The 27,326-nt window shown below is 37.6% G+C and overlaps 1 protein-coding gene and 1 long non-coding RNA gene across 5 annotated transcripts in view; one reads left to right on the top strand and one right to left on the bottom strand.

Moving 5' to 3' along the window:
* Nucleotides 1–27,326, top strand: part of CCSER1 (coiled-coil serine rich protein 1) — a 616,060-nt gene that overhangs the window by 581,020 nt on the left and 7,714 nt on the right. The gene's annotated exons all lie outside the window — the stretch shown is intronic.
* Nucleotides 4,679–15,248, bottom strand: LOC134564500 (uncharacterized). The gene is made up of 3 exons (XR_010083579.1): nt 15,102–15,248; nt 14,285–14,374; nt 4,679–6,147 (listed from the first exon to the last, which is right to left on the bottom strand). It is a non-coding gene; the product is annotated as an uncharacterized LOC134564500 (long non-coding RNA).

Genomic DNA, 27,326 nt, shown 5'->3' with positions numbered 1-27,326 from the left:
ACTATGATGGAGTTGAAGTTGAAAGCTCAGTTTTTGACATGAGGATTTAAATGTAAAACCTCTAACACAGACTCTTGCTAACTCAATCTCATGTTTAATCCCAGTTGCACTGTGAATTTAAAATTGCCATTTTAAAAAAGTTTGACGGTTTTGGGTTTTTTCCTGTATTGACTTCTTTCATTTTAGCATCCATTTAATAACTCATTTACCTAGTATTCTGCTGGGGTCTTCTCGGAGTCACAGTGTCCCTTAAAAATAAGCATCATCTAGTAATCATGCAGATTAACTCTACAGGAGGCTTAGCATCTGTTGATGTTTGCTCCAAGTTTACGCATTTTAAAGGACAGTCCAAGAAAAAAACTATCTGTGGACTTCTAAGCAGCACTTTGCAACAGCAGTGGACATTTGCCAGGGTATGTTATGAACAAAATGCAGCTTTTGCTGTGTGAAGAACACAGTATCTGTACTGTACAATTTGATGTATCATGCAGTGTATCTGGTGACAACTTGCTGTCACACTGATCTTCACAGAGAAATTCTCTGTTCCAGACTCTGTGTGAAGAGCTTGAAGGATAATGGATTGAACTGCGCTGTCTGCAAAGTTGCAGCTTCTGGCACACAATGCAGATACAATCCTTTTCTTACAGTACAAAACATTTTAATCTAAAATCGCATCCAGACCCTGAACAGTTTATCTGCACCAATGCATTATTCCTAGTACTTGATTCTATCTTGGTGATACCTGGGAATGATGTGATTTTCAAGTTTCCCCCAAAATGAACTTAAATGGTTGTAAAAGCTCAGCTCTGTATCTTGAAGCTGTGACTGTCTTGTCTTGCTCTTGCTCCTGTTTCCCATTCATGCACTTTTTCCTGACTGGCAATACAAGATCACCTTCTCCTGACTTAAGTCCATTATGATGTCCCCAAGTGTTTCTTCATGAGTTCTCTTTGTCTTACCCGCCATGAGTGCTGCCTTAGCAGTACTCACACTCCTTACTACATAATATATCCACTATACAAATGCCAATCTAAAACACCCACTAGTTTTTCACTCTCCTGACCAATCCCTTACTTTCTGCATCTCATCTTCTTAATTATGTTCCTGTTGCTTTTAACTGGCACTCATCACACACAATATATGAAATCACATCCTCACTTGAGTCTTCCCATTTATGCCACCCTTCTGAAAATGAATTCAAAATTAAACTATCTAGTCTCCTAGTTTAGCTTTTGTGATGCCTATAATGGGAGAATCTACAATTTGAAGTTTTTACAAGGTTCCAAATGTGCATCACCCACTTTTGGAGGAGGTGAAAGTGAAAAAAAAAGCTTGTCTAAGTTTCAAGGGAAAGAAAAAAAGAACCACAAAGAGCTTTAGCATCAAACTGCCTGTGAGTAGCGTGCTGGAGCTTGCTGTGCTGCAGAACCCTGGTCTTGGCAGTGTCACTGAAGCTGCTTGGTGATCAGAGGTCACAGATCTCAATTGCCAGAAGCCTCTTGCTGCTGAGTGTTCTTACAGAAATGCCTACAGAAAGGATTTTTACCAAAGATTTCTAGCAAAGGAAACTGAGATGTGCCTGTAGATGTGAGGGACTCTAGTGCAGTCTGCCTGGTAGAACTCTAGGATCTTTTAATTCAAAATTTTCTGTATAAGAATAAACAGGAAGAAGTCTAGCACTTTTGCAGCAAGTACTGTAACATCATGCAATGATTAATTCCAGATGTGTGATAATTACTGTGAATGCATATGCAATAAGGTCCCTTTCATGTGTAGATACGTATATACATGCACACATACATACAATGTAAAAATAACATTTTGAGCAGCATATTTGCGTTCCCATGTGTAGGACTCCTGCAGTTTGTCAGCTTGTTCTCATGCTTGCATCTGAAATGTGCTGTTTCAATGCCACCCTACTGGGATAATTCCCTATTTGCAGTACTTAACATCAAAGATTATATTCCTTTTTCAGTTGGCACTCTTTTTTTGGGTTTGTTGAGTAATAATAATAAATAAACAACTCAACGTAGAATAGTAGGGGGAGAGAAAGTGCTGGTTGTTGCTGGAACAAAAAAGTTATGTGAGAATTGTTGACAATCTTACCCTCAGGAGTACAAAATGTTCACACCATTTGAAGAACTGATGTAACTTTAACAACTTGACTATATCACTGTCAGTGTTCATCCCATGAAATGTATCAGATCATAGGTGACATCCCCATTTGTGTTATGAATCTTCTTTGTGTCTTTGTCAGCTGCTAGTACGGCTGTCTGCCTCCCTGTATATTACAGGAGTGCACAGGCATGCCTCTGTGTGAAGATCCATCCTAAAACAATAACACAAAACTAAAACAGAAAAGAGGAAAAATAAGGAGGAAGCCTTCATTTTTGTAATGCAGTACAAATCATCATGTCAGTGACTGACTTATTTGTCAATAATATTAGGTAGGATATTAAAGGAAAAACAATTTAATACAAATCAAGAGAACTACAGCAACATTTAGAGTAATAGATTCACTGAGTGAAAGTAATTCATATGGTGATCTGTATGGAGTGTATAAGTAGAAAGTATTAATGGCTTCTCTCATCACATTTCTCATTTGCATTGTTAAGGTGCCATATTTAGTTGTAGCTGTACAGATGGCTGGGTATTAAATATGAGGTAGCAATTCAAGGGGTTTTCCATAGATATGAAATGAAGAAGTATTCTTAGAGACTCATGTTTCAATTGTCAAATAGGTGGCTTTCTATTTTTTTCACCTCTTTCTGCTGGTTAGTGTGCATTTTTGTGGGTTCACATGTCCTGCGTTTGTCCATGTACCTGAAAGGAAATCATAGTGCAGAAAACGTTGCTGCAAGGGGTTCCTGTTTAAGGTCTGCATTACAGGAATTACAACTAATTACTAAGTTGAGACAAAATTCTACCTGCTTGTAGGGAATCCTTTTTCTTCAGAATCTGTCTTGAATATCACAGCCTTTATTTCTTCTTGGAGGCCACTTCCTTGTTCCGTTAAAGTGAAGGAAAGAAATTCTATGGATGTGAGTCCTAGCATTTGAGTATATGGTGGTCAACAGGTTGATATGAGACAAGACTGAGCATAGCTTTTTCTGCAAAATACAAATGTGTGTATATTCATAGTGCTCATTACTGGCTATTCAGAAGGACCTTGATTCAAGACACATAGATGTGACAGGTAGGGTACATGAATAAACTCCTTCCTCCAAATGTCTACATTGTCAAAAGTCAGGCAATATCCTCACCTGATATGCTTTTGGAAGCCTGGTAACATTTTTGAATTATTAGAAATTTTCATATGCTTTTGTCTTCAAACTGTAAGCAGCATTGGCAAAAAATTGTGACCCAGATAGATTCTCTTCTGTGCAGCCTTGGTGGAGGATCATGAAATCACTGGAGCTTTTATGAGGCTATTTCTTGTGAGATTTATAAAAGGATTAGGAAATGAAAATAAAAATTTTGTCAGAAAGTACTTCTAGTCCAGAGATTACTTTTGAAGGTGGCATCAAACAGTTAAATGTTCTTTATTATGAGATATGAAATTATTAAGTTGCTTTGATCTGTTTTATGTCTGATGCCTAAACATATACTATTTATTTTGCTTTCTGATGCCTTTTTAATTGATCTCAGTCATGAAAGAAATCAATTGTTCAGATTTTGTGTTTAAAAAGGGAAGTAGCCAGTCCTTGTGTGTTATGCCTAAGAAAACAGTTTTGGGGAAGAAGAATACAGAAGGGTAATAGCTTCCTCTTACATTACTTCCAAAGACTAAAAAATTCAGTTGCTACTATTACCTGTAGGTTGCTGAAGACAAAAGAAGAGCTGTTGGTGGTGGGGAGCTGTAATGGCAGAATCTTCTTCTTCAGATAAAATGTTTAACGTGCAAACTTTGTGGGTGTTCTGGGAAGTAAGAAAGTCTTTATCCAGGCAAGCTTTCAGTAAAAAATGGTAGTTCAAATGCTAAATACTCCCAGCAACAAGAATATATGTTCACTACACTGGTTGATTTCTACCAGGATATGGGAGGAACCAAGCTAGGTGGAGGTCCACTGAGAGCTTTCAGGAAAAAGAAATACAAGTATTGAGTATGACTTTTGCACCAGTGGACCTTCCTAGGCACATAGGTCAAATAGTTTCTCAAAGTCTTGCCATTTCGCTTTCCTCTGCAATCTTTTGATTGTATTATTAATATACACTATCTGTCATGAAGTGGAATTTGAGTGATTCACACTGGATTTGTTCCTATATCTAGTCAGACGACAGTGAATGCAGGTAGAAATTATGCTGAAAGTTCAGAAGTGATCATTTTGATGTAACCTTACCACTAAACAGAGTGAATTTGGAAAGCATGTGGTACTCCGTGTGCACTAATAAAAATTTTTCATAAAAATCCTTCATGATAAATGATTCTTTGCTTTAGGGAAAACCCCAGTCTTCTGGTTTTATCTCATTTTCCCCATAAAAATCAGAATTTGAAAGTCTGTTCATCCTGCCCAGTCCAGGCCCGTATATTTCAGCCTAGTCCCAAATAATCTTAAAGTGTAATCTCCCAAAATAAACATTACATTCCACAGAAAATGCAGATTTTTAATAATCTCTCCAATAAAAAACATGTATACTTGTATTCAAGACATCAGTTTGAATTTAGGATCTTAAAACTACAACTAAAATATATGTAATTAGTGTTTTCTAATTCTGCTGAATGTGAAGAATCTCCACACTGACCTTACAGGTTATTATTTTTAGTGCACAAAACGTTTCTTGCTCAGCAGCTTTGTCTTATATAGGAAAGAGCTTATCTGTAGCATTATTACTGTGTTGTTATGATGTGTTATCACTTGAGCAGCTCTTTCAACAGGTTTTGAATTTGTGCCTTGCTGTCAACCTGCAGAAAACCTTGCAAGCTTTTTATCTTTGCACCCACAACTGTTTGAGATTTTACAGCTGTCTGCCAATAGAACTGTTTCACATGTTTGAGAGTCAGAGCAGCATGGAGCAGAAAAAACACTGACATTTGTGCAAGTTGTTGCAATCAGCCTTTGCAGAATACAGGTTTTCAGTTTTCTTTTTTGGGAGGATAATGTGGTGTTTCAGATGAAAAAGTGAAGAATTTTGTATGGGATAGTTGCTCCTCTCTTTCACCCTTCCAAAAGTTTGAATCAGCAGATTTATCCATAGATCAAAAAATAATTTGTCAACCTGTTTAGTCGCAGCTTTCTCTTTTGGTAGTATGAATTCTTGTTATGCAAATTCTGCAATGCAAATGTCATCAGCTGTATTTCCAAATAACATATTTCATGATTTCTTATTAACGAGCTTTTTTTGTATATCAATCTATAAATGCTGGTACTGCATGGTAATGCAATACTATTTTCTCTGCTAGAATTTTGGTTTATAAATGCTGTTGCCACGGCTGTTGATGTATTATGCCTCTTCCAGAGTCATTTCTTATACAAATCTATGATTATATTTTTAAAAAAGGAAAAGGAAGAAAGGGAATAAAAAAACAAAAACCACACGACTTCCCAATGTCCCTGTGACTATTATTGAATGTTCGACTTAGGGGTTTTTTGTCTAGAAATAGTGAAGAAAAGTCTATGTGTAGTTTATTTTTTTTTACGGAGATACTGTAGCTCACACACATTGACAATTGAATGGGATGAATCAATTCACCATTAGAAACTTGGAGAGAAAATTCTGAGAAACACTGGACAAGCAGTTCTGGGTGCCCTATCTCTCTTTGTGGCATTTAAAAAGCAGAATTCTGACAATGCTTAAAGCAAGATTATGTAACATCTCTGGCACTAAGCTGAGGTAACCCCAAGTCTTGTTCCGAAGAGTTTCATCCTGCAGTAACAGTTCTGCCTGGTGAGTCTGAGTGTCACCTCTGAGCTTTGGTGTGTGTTTGAGGCTTTCTTTGGTGTGTGTTTGAGCTGACTTCCCTCCTGGTGTAGCTGCATACAGCTGCATACAGCTTTGCCCACAAGAGCTGTTTGCCATGCGAAGACAGACTCCTTCTTGCTCCCTCTGTGTGTACACAGCTGAGTAGAACCAGCACGTGGTATGAAATTCACTGCCTGTTCCATGTGTGACATAGACACATGGGTCCCTAGCACAGCAAGTCAAATCCTGTTGAAAAGAAAGGAGGAAAAACGTAAATGCTTACTAATTATGGCAAATGTCATCTGAAATAAAGTCTTACAGTCTTACTGTTCTTAACCCGTCAGTTTAAAAGCTGTTTGTTCCAGTGAGATTACTTACTGCTGTAAACACGCACTGTGGTTTTTCCGATTTTAAAAGAGTTTCCCTTGGAGTCCAGGGAACAGGAAAGGAGGAAAGAAAAATAAAACATAAAAATCAGATCTTGTTGAAGATATAGAGAGAAATGAGAGAGAAATGAGAAATGAAGAAAATCTCAAGTTGGAGCCTAGTATTCTGTTTGCACAAAAAAAACCGCACCGAGTTCTCATTGAAACACGAAAGAAGTTAAAAATTCCTATAAAAAGGATTTTTACGTAAGGAAGCATAGGTCTAATAAAAGAGTTATTGATCTGTGAATGATGTCAGACTATAAAAGCCCATTCAGATGTTGGTGGTTAAAAACCAAAATAAGTGAGGACAGCTTTGAATATAATAATTTAGAATTTATTTAGAACCATGAATAAGAAGTCACATTAGTAGTAATTCATGTCTGTGCTGTTATGGGTCACTAAAACTGTCTAATCTTTTTACATATTTATCTCCACTAAGAAATATATGTTAATATGCCACATATGTAAGTGATAAAAATCTAAAATTTGAAAGGGGAAGGTTTGACTTTTCTTGAATAGACATTTATGATAGAACAGATGGATTTGATTCATTATTCCATGAATTTTTAAAAAGCTTTTAGTCTTCAGACCAATCATAAGGCATAGCTGGCATCTAGTACAAGTCATAGTTCTGTGGGGCGAATAGAATGTGAAAAGAAATCTCTCAGGTTTTTCCTCACCTTTCTATCATGTGCAATTTTTCTTTTTTGGCCTTATTGGTGTTCTTGGTTTACAGGAGAAGGGGAAGTATATGAAGTTAAACTTTTATGGCATAGATGGTAGAAAATCACTTTTCTTCTTAAAGAAATCTGGAGTAGTTAGACAAATCAGCTTAGAGGAGATTTCCAGCTGCAGAAAATCATCCTATCGGTGAGCTAAAGCAGCCAGGACAATGCAGAGAGGGGCTATGCCCTACGGTTTCAATTAATCATGTGGTGCTAGTTTCATACTGCAGGGGCTGCAAGCACTACAGGTTTGCTTATCAACACTTGCTAAGTCTTTTGTGGCTTTCCTCCACCAACCTCCAGTAGAACAGGTGGCAGAAGAACTGAGAAAAAAAGTCCATAGTTGAAGAATCACATGCTAACCCAGAAATAAATAAGTAAACAGAAGCAGAAGCTGATGGCAAGGTCTTCACTGATGCACTATTCAAGCGTGCAAGGGGTAGTATTGATGGTCGTCTCCTTCAAGGGAATGATTGCATATTACGCAATTAGAACTGGAGAATTTCAATTATGCAAATCAGGATTCCGCACGCAAGGAAAAGTCATATTTTCCAGACTGGTGAGAAGACAAAAGCTTGCAATTAAAATTAAAACCCAGTGAAACTCAAGTGTCCCTTCCATTCTACCCTTTCCTACTTTCTATAATCTCCTTCCTTCCCACTGATTTCTTTTCTTTCAATTTTCAATATCAACAGTACTTCCCCTCTGACTTCCAAAGGAGTATTCTCCACATAATGCAGATCAAGAAAAAGCAAGTGTAGAGCTCTAGATGCACATTAAATAGTTTTTCTAAAAATAGGTGGTCTCTATGGAAATATTTCACAGTGCCCTTGAAGGTGAAAATTCAGCTTTGCTAAGCAGAAGTCTTTCAGCAAAAATGACAGATCTCACTTCTATAAGGAGATTGCCATTGTCAAAGCTATATATTCAAAAAGTCAGAAGCATTTTTTAAAAAGTCAGGAACTAGACAAACTCTTCCTCTAGGAACTGTTGCATGTTACTGTTTCATTACTTTGATATTATTTTTGTCTCCTTTTGTTCAGCTCTACAAAATTTCATAGTTTGATTTTCTCAATTTATGACCAAGACCTTTATGAACTGTCTAATTTATTATAGAAATTAAACACTCAAACAAGTCTCCTTATCACTTCAAGAATTGTTTGTGTTTGTAGAAGTTGCCTGAATGTTGACTGTAATTGACTAATATTGCTCTGTAATACAGCCTTCTTTAAAGTTTGGCAGGCTAATTTCATTCCTGTAGCTATAAGGTCATTTAAAATAGTGGATATATACCATGAAAAAGCAGAACTGCTGCTTTCAGCAAATGACATAACTAGAATAAGGTAAAAAACATTTGTTCTGCTCAATTCCTAAATTGTGGGAATTGCTAAGATTAGTGCTGGTGGAATTTTAGATCACACTTCTGTCCTCCTGGAGTTTTGTAGCCAGTAGTTTAGTATTGGTGTGCATTAAGCACCAAGGTGACAGATCCATGGACATGGGCAGATCCATGCACGTGGAGTTTGTTGTGGATCTCATACAGGCAATAAACAAGAGATTTTATATCACCTGATCAGCAGTTCATCCCCTGTTTATCAACTGTTTATCAACTATTTTTCATTAAGAGACACTAAGAGCACTGTGAAATAAACAGGAACTGGAGAGGGCAATAAAGAAACCATCAAATTTAGTTATGAACTGATTTTCAGTGTGCAGTAGATATCCCCATACATGTAGAACACATGTAAAGTTATCATGTTAATGAATTCTTGGATGCTTCCCTAATAGTAAACATGGAGACAGAAGCTTTCAGAAAGCCCTGAGAGTCACACATAGGATTTTCACTGTCAAGTCATGTCACATCACTACCTAGTGTGTCAGACCCTCATAACATCACAAATCATCTGTATTTGCATATGGTCCTGCTGTACTGAATTAGTTTAGCAAAAGTGCCTTAAGAATCTGTCTAGTCTAGTAAGAATCTGTCATTGTTTAATAAAACTCCTTGGGGATGTGCTATTGAAGTGTATGTGAAGGCCCATAGAACCATATAAAAACTAATACAAAAAAAAAAAGTGACAAACTAATGTGAATCATTTTTATTACATTTGTGTTAATTTTAGCTTTATTTTCCATGAGCATTAGATGATTAGATGTGATGGAAATTATCACGGTAATATTAGAACCTGCAATGATAATTTGCAGTGCTGCTCCTGTCATTTTTTTGTCTTCAAAACAGAATTGAAAATAATCTATAATGTGACTCTGCTTAGCAAGTTTGTTTTTTGTAGAGGATCAGAAAATCCCTGCTGTAATGTAAAGCTGCCAGAGCAACATGAGAATTACTTTATCTGTTACTGAGAAAGCCATTGCTTGATTTTCCTGGTATAGGCAAAAAAAAAAAGACTTTTAATGAATTTTACTTGTGTTCCCTTTCCCATGTCACATGTTTGAGACGTGTTCTGAACATTAGTATTGACAGAATGTGTTGTAGATATTTATAAAAAAAACACATCAGAGGGCAGTGAGAATTCATTTACTTTTTGTATGTATATTACATCTCTTCCCTGAAGCACTTCATATCCCAAGAGCGTTTTCCTCTCCATTATGAATCATTTTCATATCCACTAAGCGCTGAAACTGCTTTTCAGATTAATAATAAAAATACATTTTTAAGGCAACAAATCTGGAAAACAAAAGCCTGTGCACAGTACTTACATTGCTGCAAGACTTTCTTTTTCTGTAACTATGACGAAAAACCCCACCAAGTCAGGAAAAGAAGGCTTATGAAAAGCTTGTTTGTTCTTTTGTATTCACACTGATAAAGCAACCGTGAGATTTGAAATGCTGCTATCCTAAAAGATATTTGTTTGTTGAGGCACTAAAATACACTTCAGGTTGTACTGAATGCCTCTGGTGATTAATCTGAAGGTAATACACATCAGTGAAATATAGTTTGAAAATACCTCTAAAGGAATTATTTCATGCTAATACTTTGCTAACTTCTGTAATTTCAAAGAGTTTATGAGCCAGTTTCTTCTCTGAGTGTTATTATTGCGTCCAAGTAAAAGAAATAGAATTTAGAGACACACCAAAAATGACATCTCATTATTCATTATAAGGGTTCAACCTGCTGAAAGTTGATCGGCTTTCAGCATATTTTTGTGCACCAAGTAAACAGCAAAGCTATGCTAAGCCTGTTAATCGATGGCTTCATGAACAAACGTAGAGTTGGAAAAAAGTTCTGTTGAACCTTAATTCTCAATGTACACATTAGGTGCCTCCCTCCCTCCCCTTCTTCCTTTGCCTATTTTTCCCTTCTGCTCTTCCTCCTTCCCTCCCTCAAGGTTATTGAAGTTTGTATCATAGACTGTAGATGTGATTTTTCCCCTCATACTCTCCCTGCCCAGCGTTTTCTGCCCTTTCCCAAACACACTTCGCCCAAGGCACGGCCATTCTGGCTGAGGGGCTCAGCTGTGCCCTTATGGTGTGTTGGTTTGAGCTTCACTGCCCTCTCCTTTGCTTCCCCCAGGAAAGTTTCACTTTATTATCAATCTGAAAATAAAGTTAGGTCAAGCCCTGCATGCAGGGATCCAACGAGCCCTTTACACTTCACAGTGGTGCAGCCTTCTTAGCTAGAATAAAATCTGTTGCCTGGTGAAAAGCATAAAACCTGGGGATTGCTGAGTCATAGACAAATGTTCCCTAATTAAATTCCAGAATGCAGTGTAATCTTTACTATTGCCTTACTAGTAATGTATTAAGACTGAAGATGGAGAATAGTGTGCATTTTGTGAAATTACTGTTTTATTACACAGCGTAACTGAGGCTTCTGTTTCTTCCTGTGAATGGTTCTGAAGAAGATCATTACAGAATATTGATTAGTCATAAGAATTACAATGTTTCTCGTTACTCTTTGACTGTGCAAAGTTAAGAAAATAGCAAAATAAATTCCTGTAGATTATAATCTGTCTTGTTGTTCCCTTGAAAATACAGATGTTGTGTTTCAATCTTTCCCCTGGCAGATTTGAACCTCAGTGTTGAAGCGGAAATTTGAATGTTGTTTTTCACAGAGCTCTGTGAGCTCCAAGCTGTCAGTTTTAAACAAGTTTGGATCCAGATCTGATTTTGGCTCCCACAAGATGATAGGTTTGCAGCTTTACTGTTTAAAATAGAGTAAAATTGTATACAAACTCTGTCATTAGAATCTGTGTTGTTTTCTTTTGAGGACTATTGGCTGTGCTACTGTCCAGTAACCTTATCAACAGAATGAGGCACTTTGCATACCTGCTGAGAAAGAAATGGGCTGAAAATATTCTATGGTGGTTTCAGAAAAGAATCTTAAATTATTAACTGCAATTCAATGTATAGTATAGTGCTAACTAAATTAGTATTTCATGAAGCAGTTTAATGACATTTAATTACATTTCAAAAAATAAGATGGTCATATGGTTTTGCAGTTTGTCATAGGAGTACTATGACACATAGGAGTACCACATTTATTAGTCTGCATTTTTCCTTTTCCAATTTTTTGTTACTATTACCAGCATTTTGTAGTCTGAGCAGTTTCAGAGTGAAATTTCTTACATGAAATCACTTGACAGTTTTAATGCTAATAAATTTTTCGTCTTCAAGAGGGAAAAGGGTGAATTTTGATTCTTGTCTGTAAGAGAGCATGTGGAACACAGGGAACTGGTCATAAACCACAGCACTCCAAACAGCTCCCCTTCCCATGTAATGTGGGGACAAAGAATCTTAGTGGCTAAGATTGGCATTATTCAGACACTACATAATTGAAGTCTTAGGATAATCAGCTCTTTTTAGCTTTAGCAGAACCTCTGAGGTGGATAACAGAACCTCTCTGAGCTTCCTTGAGAGCACAAACAAGAGTTTTAGCATCTGAAATATCTAGATATGTATGGTTTTAAAGATATAATGATACCCCGTCTCCACCTGCATTGCATCCTAAAGATTTAATGTGTTCTTTATGAAACTGTTTTTCCGTATAAAACATGGTAAACTGACTGCCATGTGGGGTAAAACTAGAGAACTGTGCCAATTTGCAGTGAACTGACAATCCCAGATTTATGCTGAGAGTACAACAGATGATTTTCTTCTAAGTTGTATACAGTCTTTTCCAGTTCATTTTCCTGTGATTAAGGAGAAGGAAAAAACAAAGACCACAGAACTACAGCAACACACTGATGTTCTCAACCAAAGAGGAGTGAAATAGAATGAAGTATTTGCCATTTGTTTCAACAAGGACTGAATGAGCTTGAATGTGAGGAAGCAGCTTCAGGAATAAAGTTAATAAAAATGAAACACCTTTCTGTTAAAAAATAATTACCTTCCTTTTATTTTTTTTTCTTTATCAAAACAACACAGAAAAAATAACATAGAATACCCTCTTTGCTTAAATACTCCCTAGCATCTAGTCTTCAGATTGAATTTAAATATTACATCATTACCTTTTGTTGTGACTTTTCAGAAAACTAAATACCATGCTCTATCTTTCAAACAAGGTCAGACTTAAATGAAATTGCAAAAGGTTCTATATATTTCCTGCAGACATTTTTTAAGGATTAGTATAAAACTTTAACAAAGCTCAAACCTCAATCGTTAGGCAAATCTTTTGAGGTTTTTTTCCTCTTCTGTAATTAGTTTTAGTGGGGATTTTATTGAAATTCAACCTGATCTTCTGCTGCATGATAATGATACATTCTGGCCAGACTACTGCAGTTAATTTGAGAGGAGGAATGATGTTTTGGATATTTCCATTTGAGCACTCAGTCTTACCTGGGATATATCACTCATGATCAGAGTAGCATTATCCTCTTTTAAAATGTCTAATATATTAATATAGTATTAGGGAGCTTTCTTTCCAGCAGGGTACCAATGTGCTACCCCTGAACACTAAACATTCAGAAGTAAATTCCAATTATTAAGGGCCTAATTCAGAGTTCTCTGAAGTTAGTGGTTGATTTGTAAATTCCTTGGTAAGAAACCCCAGAGTTATATCATTTAAGGGCTGAACTGAAGCCCTTAATAATTTTATATAAATGTACCTGGGAAGATAAATTAGATTCTTTCTACATAATTTTTAAAGTTAATATATATGGTGTAATTAGCAGTCCTGGGGATAAAGGTCAGAAGTTACCCTTTTCAGACAGGAAAGCAATCCTGAATCAATGAGGTGACAGTAAAAGAAGCAGTGAATTGATATGAATCATTAAAAGACAGGCAGGGAGAAGAAATTCAAAAATACAAAAAAACCCAAATTTTTTTTTAAGAAAAGAAAAGTGGAAAAATAAAATTAACGTAAAGAAGACCAGAAATTTGAGGTAGGATTAAAGATGTTTTCAACAAATATGTTCAGACTACTGAGAGAGATATACACTGAATTCAGAGAGCTTTAATTTAAACTTCAAGCAAGGTTTTCAGAAAACTCATAGGCTAAACTTGTGGCATTAAAATAAATCTGTTGGATTGTTTTGAAAACACTATGTACAATGGATGTAAGGATATGTGCATGGAATACATGCACCTTATGCAGTTGTTCTTAACCTCAGGAATCCTTTCCACCTTCCACAAACCTTTTGTACAGAGTTCAGAGACTGGACATAAAAATGAGGAGCAAAGGATTCATGTGTTGCAGCGAATTCTCAATTGCAGTGTTTGAGCTTCCATTATAATGGAGAAAGTGGGAGCTAAAGGTGGATTTCCCCTTTGCATCCTTGCTCTAAAAGCTCAAAAACTAGGATTGTGTCCTTAATGGTCTTAAAAATGTGCTTCAGAAAGTCCTTAAAATATGTGCTGATAGCAATATCTGCTTCTTAAATCTGATCATACACATTTCACCATATACATAACAAAGAAGAAAAGCAATTTCTTCCTTCTCAGTTATCTGGTACGCTATCTGTAAAGCCACGGACAGTAAGGTCTCACTTGATACTTGTGGGAATTACTAGCTCTCATATTTCCGGTTACTAAGAAGATGTCAGAAGGGGGGAAGAAACCAAACAACCAGCCAAAAGAGCCTTTTAAGTATATTCCTTAAAGCTTCAAACCTTCAGTAAGAGTCATGTTGGTGTGTGCTCAGATCCCCTGAGCAAGTGCTCTTTGTAAGCAGCTGGCACAATTGCATACAAAGACTTAAATTGTAGTGAAGTTCTATTTTCAGCAAAATGTTCTGAAGACCTTGCAGGGGCTCTAAATTAAAGAGAGTTTCACCTGAAAGCCACAGCTACCATTTGTCTTCTGTACAGCTTTATATCACCATCTGCAGTCATTTGTCTAAATTCAGGATCTCCTCCCAGAAATCTATAATGAAAAGAAAGATATAACTATGAAAAAGGCTTTGTCTGGGTCATTCCTTGACTTGAACAATGTGGATAAGCAAAACCCCTATTATCCTCCCTCTCAGTATAGAAATACCACAGTAATTCAAAGTTGCAAAATTTTTGGAAATGCCTTTTTCAATATATATAACAGGGCATAGAAGTGATGCTGATTTATTTATCCTATATTGAATAGTGTGTCTGAGAATAGCAGTAATAGTGATAAATAATAATCTGATAAAGAGTCTGTTACATTTTAAAAATAAGCAAAGGCCTGCCAGACCAGAACAGATGGACTTCGGGTGTTGCAGGATAAAACTGCATTGAGAATTTCATTATCTCTTCTGTAAGAGCAAATTATGAACCATTTATTTGCTCTGTGTAAAAGCAGGTACCTTTTACAAGCAGTGAAGGTGTAAGAACCATGTTCTTCTGGACTGCAATCCAGAATGCCTGAGTCAGTCCTGGAGTTAAAAGATTCTTGTCTAAAATTAGAAAATCGTCCATTCTTTGTCATGTGCCTATTAGCTGATATTTCATCATTTTCTCCCTTGACTGTAATCAGAATAATTGTATAAATATTTGTGAAGTGATCATATAGTGAAGAACAGTATTTGTATGATTGGACACATTAAAATGAGGCAAGTGTAAATGAAAAAGGATTCTTTAAGCTGAATTTCTGAAATATTGAACACTCAAGTACTTTATACCTGGTATCATCCTTCAACTGGCACCTCAGTAATATGGACCGGAATGTTTTACATCCTCCTATGACCAGTAGGCTTTCACAGCAGCATTTACTGAATCATTTTATCTCCTAAAGTTAGTAATAAATTTTGTCTTTCCAGCTTCTTTTTAAAACCTGGAAAATATACATACATTGCACTTTTGCAGACAGTTTTTTAAAAATGTCATCCTACAGAACAATACATTATGTCTGGTTTTAAAAAACCTGATCTCAGTGGAAATCAATTGACAGCTAGTGCTTTAGGTTGATGTAGGGCCCATGCAAATACCGTGTAAATGTGTTTATTCCAATACAATTTTTATTAATAATTTATATCCTAGAAAGAATAATGAAGGGCTCTGTATATATTTTAGGTTTTGATTTCGGTTTTGTCATCATTTACTTGAAGACACGACATTTACCATGATGATGGCTTTCATTTAACAGCCTAGTAGGAACTCAGATAGTTGGATGTTTATGGTTTTTTCCTTCTGAAGCAGTGAATATGAAACTCCTTAACAGCAAAGTCAAGTTAGTTTGGTACCCTTGGGAAATTCCAGAGTTGGTGACTCCCACTGATGTCACATAGAGAAAAGTTCAGGCATTCTTAGTAGATTATGGTAATCATAGGTGTATTCTGGTTCTTGCAAATTGTCAGGGGGAGACAAGGCAATGAGGTATGAGAATCAAATAGTTTAGAGAAAGTTCAACCAGTACTTGCAGCTTCTACCATGCCTGGACAAACCAGAACTAGGAACAAGTCTCAGAGAAGAATGTGGCAGATCCAATAGCCATGGAGGCTGGATGGAGGTGGCAGTGGCATAGGACTGGAAGTAGGAAGGCTGTGGTTATGAACAGGGAAAATTCTGGCACTGCAGATGGCTGGGATCCTTTGTAATGCCCTGTGTCTACAGGAGTCTTGCTTCCCTTCAGGAGCAAATGCCACAGGCTGCATCACAGCACAAGAAAGGGAGAGGTGCTCTGCAGCTAGCAGCAGAGCTCAGGCAAGAGAGGAGATGGATCTCCACCAAACTTTTGTTGCATAACATGCTTTCACTTTCCACATCACTGCCCTCTCATTTAAAAAAATATAAAGTAATTAATTAATTTTGAAAACATCTTGGTCTACCTTTTTCTCTTCAGCTGATTGTTCTGGCTGCTTTTCTTGTGTGACTAAAAAGCATTTGATCTGTGAACTGTTTTGATTGAAAAATAACTTTCCGCATAGAGATGTGAAAGATGTCGTTTTCATCCACATCAGCTTCCTTATTTAATTCACTGCATAGCCACTCAAACCCTGACACTGGCACAAGGGAATTAGCAGGGATGGCTGCAGAAAGCTAAACAGTAAAGATGGCAAAGGTACAAAACTTAATACAGTGGGGTAAGTTTTGCATACAGAAGGTTCTGCCCCATATTGGCTAGCATAGCAGTGGCTGTTTTAGCTGCTATAATTTTAAAAGGCGTGGTTCCCAAGAGAAATATGGTATGGAAAAACCCAAGTCTCCAGGGTAGAAGTTTAATACTGTGTGGATGCTATACCGTGCTTGAAGTGATTCCCTACTTGGTAGACAGCCTCATGTTTGAGAACAAAGCAGTAACATCCACAGCTGAACACAGCACATACATCTTGAGCAGAGACACAGCTGCTTTATAAATACAGGGTGTTTCTGAAACAGGCTTTGGAATGCACTGCATCTGTCCTAATTCACACACAAAGCTTTGGCAAGATAGAGACAGTAGGGGCTTTTTTTAATACCTTGCCCCTATAAATTATTTCATTCTCATATGTCATTTCCTTGTCTTCCCCTGATAATTTGTAAGAACCAAGATTCACCTCTGATTAGCATACTCTACTAAGAATGCCTAGTTAAAGACTTTGCTGACATAGTACAAATGGGAAGCTGCATATATTTTTCTTTTATGTCTTTTTCAGATCAAGCACTTTGCATGCTAAAAAGTCAAGCTGTTGTTGCTTTCTACCAGCAATAGCCATAAATGTTAAGAATAAAGTTAAAATAGCTTAGCAAATTACCATATATTTCTTTCCCAAGAGAAAGAAATAACATATAATAGATATTGTTTATGGCATTGTAAACTAGTTAGATTTAGTGTGCTTTTTATTTCACATCTACACTGGCTATATAGATATAGATATATAATATAATATTTCACATCTACACTGGTCAGATTCAGCCAGGACATCATTTCAGCATTTCTAACAACATTATAGAAAATATTACCTGTACAATGTGACCTGACCTGCTCTTGCACTTCTTTGGGGTAAGAAATTCATAATTTTTTTGCACTAGAGTAAAGGACTTTTTTCCTTTCTGCATTTTGATATCTGTGCAAGTTTTTTCCTTCTCTCTGTTGTCCTAGGCAACATTGTTTGAACACTATTTAATATTAAAAACTCCAAGAAGGAAGTAAAATATTTTTATTAAGCAGAATCTTAAATAAAATCAATAATATTTTTTCAGTGTAAATACCTAGTAAACATAGAGAAGTTTGTACTGTAGGTATTATTTTTTTTCTTCATGTTGACATACAAGTCTGATTGATCTTATTTTAAAGTGATATTGTGATATTTAAATTTTATTAAAATAAAGCTTAGTGACTGTTACCAGGTTAAAAAAAATTACATGTCCTTATTAGAGCTTTCAGGAGGATGTGTTTTAATATTAATGAAAACTTAGTTGGTCATTTTGGTTATTGATTCTCATAAGGGTTTGTTGTTGAACTTACTGCATCAATTTAGATAAATCCACCATATGATTTCAAATTAATGGTGTTCTTATCTAGAAATCAAATTTGTTGAATGCAGACTATTTTTCAAGTAAATAATTTCTGAAGCGAAGGGAAAACCTATGTTTCTGCTATTTAGAAGCAATTTCATTTTTGCATTGGTGTGGAATGTATTTTTCTTCACCTATAAAGATTTGTATTCTCATATACCTTCAGCATTGCTCTTCAGGTACTAAAAGGAGAGCACTTTTCTTTCTCCACAGCAACTTCTTATTACTTATTTTCCTACATGTGCTTTTCTGGATTAAAAGGGAAGAAATCTGAAAAGTTAAGATCCCCATTTCAATTCAAACCCGGTTTGCACAGGAGTCAGTCTGAGGGGTTTGTTTGCAACCCAATTTACTCCATAGATCACTGCATCTCATTAAAAGATTTTGAGTGTCTGTGTTTCCCACATTTCAAGAGAGGAGAATTCATGGAAAGGAAATCACAGTGTCATGTCCCTGGTCAAACCTGCAGAAAGAGCATGACTCCAGCTTTGATACTCTGCTCCTCTTCTGGCAGGGTTGTTCAGATTCTTTAGAGCTCAGGGCAGGAGCAGCTCTCTGCACTGCAGCCTGGCACAGGCATGTTCAACATTTTCTGTTGTCATTACTCGACATATTGTCACTGTGACTGTTGGGCAGATTGATTTTTGGCGCAGAAAGCAACTGCAAGCTGCAAGTTCTTCCTTGTAGCTGTGCCTCCAGAAAAATTAGGATATGGAAAAAGGGAAGGACAAGGAAGAAAAAGATGAAACAGGAACGCTTCCTAAACCATTGCTGCTGTTTTTCCAAAGCAGCAATGTCCTGTGCCTTAAGGGATAACTGATCAGGGTGGCTGGACTGTGTTGCAGGTTTGGGATAATCTGAGTTGGTGTAGAGCTTCTGCATTTCGTTTCCTTCCCTGCCACTAAGCAGGCAGATTCAGCATGGCAGTTTTTCTGCTGAGAAGTGTGTAATTATTCCTACAAGGAAAGCCAGGAGTCGGCTGTTACCCTGTTTGGCCCGTGGAGGTGAACTGTTGAGACTCTCTGACAGGGTGCCTGCGAGCTGTTTATTGCCTGTGGCAGGTACCAGTTGGTGCGTGTCCTTCTGCTTGCCAAACTTCCTGAGGTTATTCCTGGCTCTCCGTGCAATTGCTCAGCCACTTGGAAGGAAATGTAACCTTGGGACCATCCTGGCAGCCACAAATTAGATATATGTTAGGACAACAGGCTGAGTTGGGTTCCAGTGTGCCCCAGTGCCCCAAAACTTGATTCATGGTACTTGCTTCTGGTCGACAGGAAAATGTTTGCGAATTGCAGTTTTCAAAATTTCTACTTGAGATTCCTAATAAGACAAGGGTGCTTTTCCAGCACACCTAGTAGTATAGTCATCAGCATATTTGTTTTTACTCCAGGACACCCTGCTTAATCAATCTCTCTTTCCACAGCTGATGAAGGATTTTACTTTGGGATCAGAGCAAAGAGCTGTCAAACTAGTGCCTAGGCATCTTCCAGATCACAACAGAGACTGTTGAAGCGACTGAAATGTAGATGACATGCACTAGCTGAATGTCTGGAGGCAGAGTGGGTGTGTGCCCTGAATTAGAGAGTAGTCCCTGTTTCCTGCAAGGTTTACAAAAGTGAGGGGAGCAATTTGCCAGTGGCTGAGAGGCAGAAATCCAGAGGTGATATAGGCAGCTTGTAAGATATCCCCTCCCAAATAAACCTATGCATGGTAAGCACAGCCTACAGAGCCTGATTCAGGTTGGAATATTCTGGGAGTTGTTTGTGTGTACTTTATAGGCTTTTAGGAGTTGGGGGATGTCAGTCAAATGTGAGACTATCTTTCATCAATCCTCAGGGTGTGTGCGAGTGTGTGCAGTCACATTGTCCTCCTGCATGAATTTCAAACATTGATCATCTTTTATCTCCTACTGTACAGTTAATTGGAGTCTGAGATGTTGCCTTAGACAGCTTTGCTGTCTGTGCATAAAGTTTTCTTATCCAGCTTGTAGCTTTCCTGAGTTGAAGCACAGTTTTGAAGATATTGGCTACATTTTTAGCTGCATTGGCTAAATTTTTAGCCAGTTTAAGTGTTGTTGGTACCTCTCAACCCAAAGGCAGGATCACTGCCTGTGAATTACATTAAACTGATCCTTTTGTAGGTAAGCAGCCATTTAAAAATGTGCTGTTTTGGCTGGCAAGGGAAAACACTGAGAATATCTGCAACAGTAATAGCCCTGCAAAACTGAGAAATTCAGCTTCAAAGGGATTTCAGTTTGCAGCAGAAAAATCTGAAGGTCAGTTCAGAGATCTCTCCTCTAGAGAGTGCTTTGGGAGCTATTTGTTGCTTGAGTGGTTTGACTGCAAACCATGCAGGTCGTGCCACTTAAGCTGGTGAAAGGACTCACCCCTTGGGAAAGTTTGTATTCCTTACCAGATTTAGCTGTAAAGTCTTCTGGTCTTATTTAGGACCAAGCACTGCTTCAGAGCTTCAGCTCTGGTGACAGTGGTGAGCAAATAGTCTATGATATTTTTTTCAAGTGAGAAACTGACATTTCTGGAGCTGTAAAGAAAAGAAAGTGTAAAATTTTACAGAGAAAGGACATGCTGTAACAGACAGTACGTAAGTGCCTTCCTATGTGCTTTATTACAGAAAGTTGGAGGTATAATATGAAATATAATCTTGCTAACTTTCCCTAGGCTAGGCATAGGAATAGAGAAGCAGAAACTAATAGAAGTATTGCAGTATTTTTGCCAAAATTTTGATGTCAGTTCTCCTAGAAGGAAAAAAAAAAAAAATCAGTGGATGTTTGTTTGGTTTTATTTTCTTTTGTTCATTTTCCCTTGCTAGGTTTGTGTAATATAGTTTTGCTGAAGGAAATAAGAAGCTTTTATGCTGAATATTTTGAAATAACTGCCTTTTTTTTTCTTCTTTTTTTGTTTCTTTTTTTCTTTTTTTTTTTCCCTTACCTTCTTTGCTCCCTTCATATTTCCAAGAAATAGATAGATATATAGAAATAGATATAGAAATAGAATAGAAATAGATAGAAAGGAAAGTTACTTTTCTAAGTAACATGATCTTGGTACTGTAGGTTTGGAGTTTATTGAAATATTGGGTTCTTTCTCATTTGAAGGCTTTACTGGGTTCCTCATGGACATACATCCTGTATAAGCATTCATGTAAGAGCTTTCAAATCATATGTCTAACTAATGACAATGGCCAAAACTTTCTCCAGACTGGCTTAGCTCCAAATCCAACCAGCACTTTCTCCAAGAGTTGTGTGTTCCTAAATGTCTTAGACACTAATCCCCTCTGGTCTGTAGGGACACTAGCTGCTAGCAGCAATTTTCTCAGCAACAATATGCCTACCTTTTTTTGTTCAAATACTAATGTAGGATTTGTCACCAGAATATAGGAACATTTCCAGTAAGGAACTGGACAGCATTGTTCTAAAAATATTCTAGTGGATTAAGAAGAAATAAAATATATTCTCCATAAATTCTAGATCTCTAAATTATACTGTAATCCCACCCCTTCTTCTGGATTACCCCTCTTCTGATTTCATGATGAAAAATCTATTGCTCCCACTGCAGAGAAGGGCAAGCAAGATGATTTTAACAGCATTTTCTGGCTTTAAAATACACAGAATACATGAAATAATTTTACCTTGTTAGAGTTCATTTTCCTTGATACTGAGTAGTATGTCTCATAATGAATGTTGTCCTGCACTACCTGGGTTAAAGAGGGCTGAACTGAATGGATCCTTAGAGAGGGACAGTAAAAATGCTATGAAATATTTTTCTTCTTTTGTGTAAGCTGCTAGAGTAAGCAGAAAGAGGGTCATTTCATGTACTTATTTGATGGGTTATTTTACCTCAGTGAAATTTGGTTTGTCTGAAATTACACAGTAAGGGAAATTTTCAGTCACCACCAACTACTGAGAATTTAGAAATGTTAAGGAGATAAGGTTTTGGATAATTTTAGAACATAATGAATTGATGACAGCTTCAATAAGGGCAAATTGTGCTTGACAAAACTGGTGGCCTTCTATGACAGGGTTACAGGTGGTTTAGCAAAGAGCAAGTGACATAATCTACCTGGGCTTGTGCAAAGCATCTCACACTGTCCACATGACAACCTTGTCTCTGAACTGGAGAAACGTGGATGTGATGGATGGACCCCTCAGAGGATAAGGAATCAGCTGGGTGGTCACACTCAAAGAGTTGTGGTCAGTGGCTCAGTGTCTGGGTGGGGCTCAGTGACCAGTGGTGACCTCAGGGTGGGTGTTGGCACCAGCCCTGTTCAGCATCGCTGTAGGGGACACGGACAGTGGGATCAGGTGCACCCCCAGCAAGTCTGGTGATGACACCAAGCTGTGTGGTGTGGCTGGAGGGAGGGATGGCTTCCAGAGGGACCTGGACAGGCTGGAGGGGGAGCCCTCGGGAACCTCAGGAAATTCAACAAGGCCAAGTGCAAGGTGCTGCATGTGGGTCAGGACAATCCCAAGCACAAACACAGGCTGGGCAGAGAATGGATTGAGAGCAGCCCTGCCCAGAAGGACTTGGGGGTGCTGGTGGATGAGAGGCTGGATACGACCCAGCGTGTGCACTCGCAGCTCAGAAAGCCAGTCGTGTCCTGGATCATGTCCTGCATCCAAAACAGCGTGGCCAGCAGGGAGAGGGAGAGGATTCTGCCCCTCTGCTCTGCTGTGCTGCATCAGCTCTGGGGTCCCCAACATTGGAAGGACATGGATCTCTTGGAGCATGTCCAGAGGAGGGCCACAAAGATGATTAGATGGTTGGAGCACCTCTCCTACGAAGACAGGCTGAGAGAGCTGGGACTGTTCAGCCTAGAGAAGTGAACACTCTGGGACACCTTACAGGTCATTCCAGTACTTAAAGGGGGCTTATTAAAAAGGAAGAATGACTTTCTGCATAGGCAGATAGTGACAGGGCGAGGGGGCATGGTTTTAAACCAAAAGAGGAGAGATTTAGACTAGATATTGGGAAGAAATTCTTTACTCAGAGGGTAGTGAGGCACTGGAACAGATGGCCCAGAGAAGCTGTGGATATCCCATCCCTGGAGGTTTTGAGGACCAGGTTGGATAGGGCTTTGAGCAACCTGGTCTACTGGAAGATGTCTCTGGTCATGGCAGGGGGGTTGGAACAAGGTGGTATTTAAGGTCTCTTCCAACCCAAATCATTCTATGGTTCCGTGATTACATCATTTAACTGCAAACACTGTTTTGTTAAAGCTGTTTCTCTTTCACATAAATCAGTTCTGTGGAATCCTTATGGCGGTCACATCTCCTTTACAACTACTTATACCTCTTGTCTGGGAGTCTCTTTCCTCTCTCTAACAAGATTTTCTTACTGTAAATATATTTGATACTAAAAGTTGGAGATTAGAGAACAGAATTTATATGAACCAATCGTCGTTATTGTTTTAAGGACGGCATGGGAATAACGACATGACTCCCAGCTTATTTAGCAAGTGGAGAGCGATCTTTATTCTTCAAAACTCCCTTTTTATACAGCACTTCAGTACAATGAATGTAATTGGTCATTTAGAGCCTACACCTCTTTGTAAACATCTTTGCTAGTAAACAAGTTAGGAAAACATCACATGCTAAAGGTTTTTCATCTCCCAAGGATTGTTTGGATTCCTCCTTAGGATCTTACCAGGCCAGAATGAGAGAGTCACTCACTTGTCTTTCACAAGCTATAGCCAGTGCCTGAAGCCTAAAACCTGACCACTGCCAGTTCCCACAACCAATTCCATGCCAACAAGGCCAAAACAATCTTGGGTCATTTGTTTTACAGAAAAAGGAAAAAAAAATGTAGAGATATTCCCTATTCCAAGAGAATCCTTTTTGTTCTCTTGCCATTTCTAAGATTACCAATGCCTTAAAAAAACTAGACATGGAATGATTCACTCAGCATAAATTTATAACCATCACAGTTAGTAAGGACTTTGAAGAAAATATTTTAAGGTAAATTTTTTTTATTATGAATGAAGTGTGACTCACTGAGTATTGTCCTATGATGCAAAGTTCATACAGGTTTTTTTCCTGACTGAATCCTACAGCAGGGAGTCAATATCTTTCTGGAACAGTAATGCTTCATACTGTCATAGGAGTGTATTTCTTCATCTTGTTCAACACACTAAACCAAACTAGTTAAGACTAGGGATTGATGATAGTTATGTTAATTTTTTTGGTCCAGCCACAAGGAAAGGCTTAATTACAGAAATTTACTTTTGTGATTAAAAAAATCTGACTACTCTATGATATTTCATTCCTAAAAGTGCCCTCATATATAGATATTAAAATAAAAAGAGCGTTTTCCCTTTCCCTTCCAGACTATCTTGGTCTCAGTAATCTCATCGTACAAATAAAAAGTCAAGTCAATTTAAGGGCAATTAGGATTTCTTTCCTTGTCATCAGGATAAAATCTGCCCTTTGAATTAGTCTACTGATTTCTCCTTTGTATATTGACCTGAATGACAGCGTTGCTGATTAATATGATGGTAGCTGATCATAATTTATCAATGTATGCAATTTCCCCCACTTTAGTTATAAGTTCAGCCCTTATGGCTTTCAGCAGTAAAGATGCTAATTTATGGAACTCATTTATGAAAATTTAATAGAAGGATTTTTTATTGTTGTTAAATAATGTAATGAAAAAAGATGAGTGTTGGCTAAGTACAATCCATCTGGGGTTTTTTGTGTTCTTTTATGAAAAAGCAAGCAGTGCTTATTTCAGAAGGCAGAAATTCATTAGAAGTCTGGTTTGTGGCACTCACTAATTGAAAGCTAGATGAGAAAGTCTTGAACTCAAAGATAGATATATGTGATTATCTTCTTCACAGAAGGTAAGATGTAAAAAATATACAGAGACACAATTTGAGGCCCTATAACATGCCCGGCTATTAAAGCAAAAGCCTCACATGCCAAAGTATTAAGATTCTTATCCTAAACATCTGTAAGCATAATATCTAGTTTTACTTTCTTTTCCTAGAAGTATTTTTCAGATATAGAGCAGTATAGGATATAGGCAACTGTACAATGCATAATCTTCATGAGACTACCACTTCTAAGGCTGCCTTCCTGGTGTATTATCTAAGGGAATACATCATCATATGAATTTCATTTTAGATATGAAATTTCTAATACTCTGGGAAATCGTGCTAGGTAATATTAGATTAAGAAAATGTGTTAGTGTATAACTGGAAACCTAGTAAAGACTAAGCGTGTATGTAGTAGTAGTTGTCAAAGGTACTTGCTACCTACAAGTCACTTTAATTCAGATGATCTACAGGTACAATAATCAGGTTTTGGTGACCACATGTCAGGCCTGAGGCTAGAAATGGACTTCACAGCTTTCAGACAGCTGGTCATCAATAAAATAGGTAAGGCACAAGGCAGTGATCCTTGAACATCTTATTATGTCTACATGGCACATCAAATGCAGTACAGAAATACTGGCTTGGCTTGCAAAGCCAGAGCTCCCTGTCAGCATAGCAGTAAATGTCAGCTGCATAGCACACACTTTCAGAAGAGCTAATTAGCACTTGTGCAGTTTTCTGCTTGTAATTCCAGAGCAAACTCCCTTAGTGCTTCCTCAGGACCTTTGTGTCTTACTTCACTGCCCACACTGCACAAATTGTGGTCTTTTGAAGTGACCCTTGTGTTCCCATGGATCCGCTTCTCCTTTCCTATCAGTTAATTTTGTATCAGTTATGCTAAAGAGGACCTTGACTGTACACACCTATGGCTTTCTATATGACTGTAGCTAAAAGCATGGCATAAGTGGCCCTAATTTCTCTTGGGCTGCACAGAGATAGCAAGACCCAAAGTGCAGGGTGAACATGGGGCCCATCCAGTCTCCTGGAATGCAGCCTGAGAGGTCCAAGGGCAAGTTTGACTTGGGCATCCTATTCTAGACTCTGCTGCCTGTAACCAAAGATGGAGCCTGTGTATAAAAAGAGCTTAATGAAGAGATTTTCCTCATTGTTGGCTGCAATAGCTATGTCTGCCCAGAGAACCTGAGGGGATACAAAATCAGTGAAAAGATGCTAAAGGCTTCTGTAGAAGTAGAGGTGTTATGAGAATTGCTGGAGATAGGGGAGGTAGTATTTGCTTAAGACAGGATGTTTCCGAGATTAAGGATTTAGCAGATCTTTTAAATGTGTGTAAAAGTCCATTGCATCTTTTTTACCATTTTTGCTCCAGGTACAACAAAAGAAAAGTTTATTACCTTTTCTGTTTTGACTTTCTGATCTTGGGGAATACTTAGATGCAGACTGAGAAACATAAGATTTGTTATTTCACACAGAATGTTCTGCTGTTTAGTAGTTCTGTCATTCAAGGATCCACACTATTTAGTGGCTTTCATTTTCATAAGTATTTTTAGAGTATTTTTGAAGAATGTGATTAACAGCTCCAAAGTTCCAATTTTTTAATTTGGAAGGTATGGCAAAAAGCTGTAAAATGCAGAATCTTCTCCTTACCTTTACTAATGAGAAAAATCTTCCACTTAACTTTGAAATGCTTTATTGAGAATGCAGACCAGTGATTTACTGTTACTAGAAATTAATGGGAAGTTATTTGCTGTTTTCTTCCTGCTTTATAAAACAGCACTATGTCTTTTACACCTAGTTGTCTTAAATGTGCATTATACTCCAATAAATAAAAATGGTCGAGGACAATTCTGTGTTGTGAGAAGATGATCTTTTTTAAGCACTCAGTCTGTTACTTATCACATTGTATCATCATCGCCATAAAATTCTTTTAGGACATTAACTCACCACTATAGTTAACTTTTATTCAATTTGCCTCTTTGTTTAAATGGCCTTATGGCAAAGAGGCAGCATTTTAGTATCTCATAATTTTTGCTTTCAGTAAGGAAATGGAAGTGTTTGAAAGGCAGAAAAAAAATGTTTGTGATTTATGTAGACTGCATTCATTTTATAAAGGGTGACAGTAGAGCTGACAAATTGATCAGCAGCTGGTTGTTACCCATAACCTGTTGATACAAGTCCATGCCTTATTTTGCCATGCTGGATGTTATTTCTTTCATTTGTCCCATGTTGCCAGAGGCAGCATCAGATGTTCAATAGATGCAGGTCTGGATTGTAAAAGCTACTCTCTCAGTCCAGGTGCTACTGGAAATCAATAAGACTGAGTGATTTTTAAGATACTAGAATGAAGAACAATTACGTGCTGCAGCTAAATTACATTTTGTGTTGGATCATCTCTGGGCTGGAAGCTGGTAAGCACGAAAGTGAGGAGGTGTAGAAATTAGGAAGCTGACATAGTGACAGATGTGGCATATCAAAGCACTGAGTTAACCTGTGTTTTGGTAAATTAGATCTGTTCTTACATAAACTGTCAGAACTGTGAAAGGCATCTGAAGGTGTATAAATTCAAA

Source organism: Prinia subflava, chromosome Z, assembly GCF_021018805.1.
Source record: "Prinia subflava isolate CZ2003 ecotype Zambia chromosome Z, Cam_Psub_1.2, whole genome shotgun sequence".
In the NCBI taxonomy this organism is placed as follows: Eukaryota; Metazoa; Chordata; class Aves; order Passeriformes; family Cisticolidae; genus Prinia; species Prinia subflava.
The sequence above is the reverse complement of the archived record's forward strand: the minus strand, read 5'-3'. Positions and strand labels throughout refer to the sequence as shown.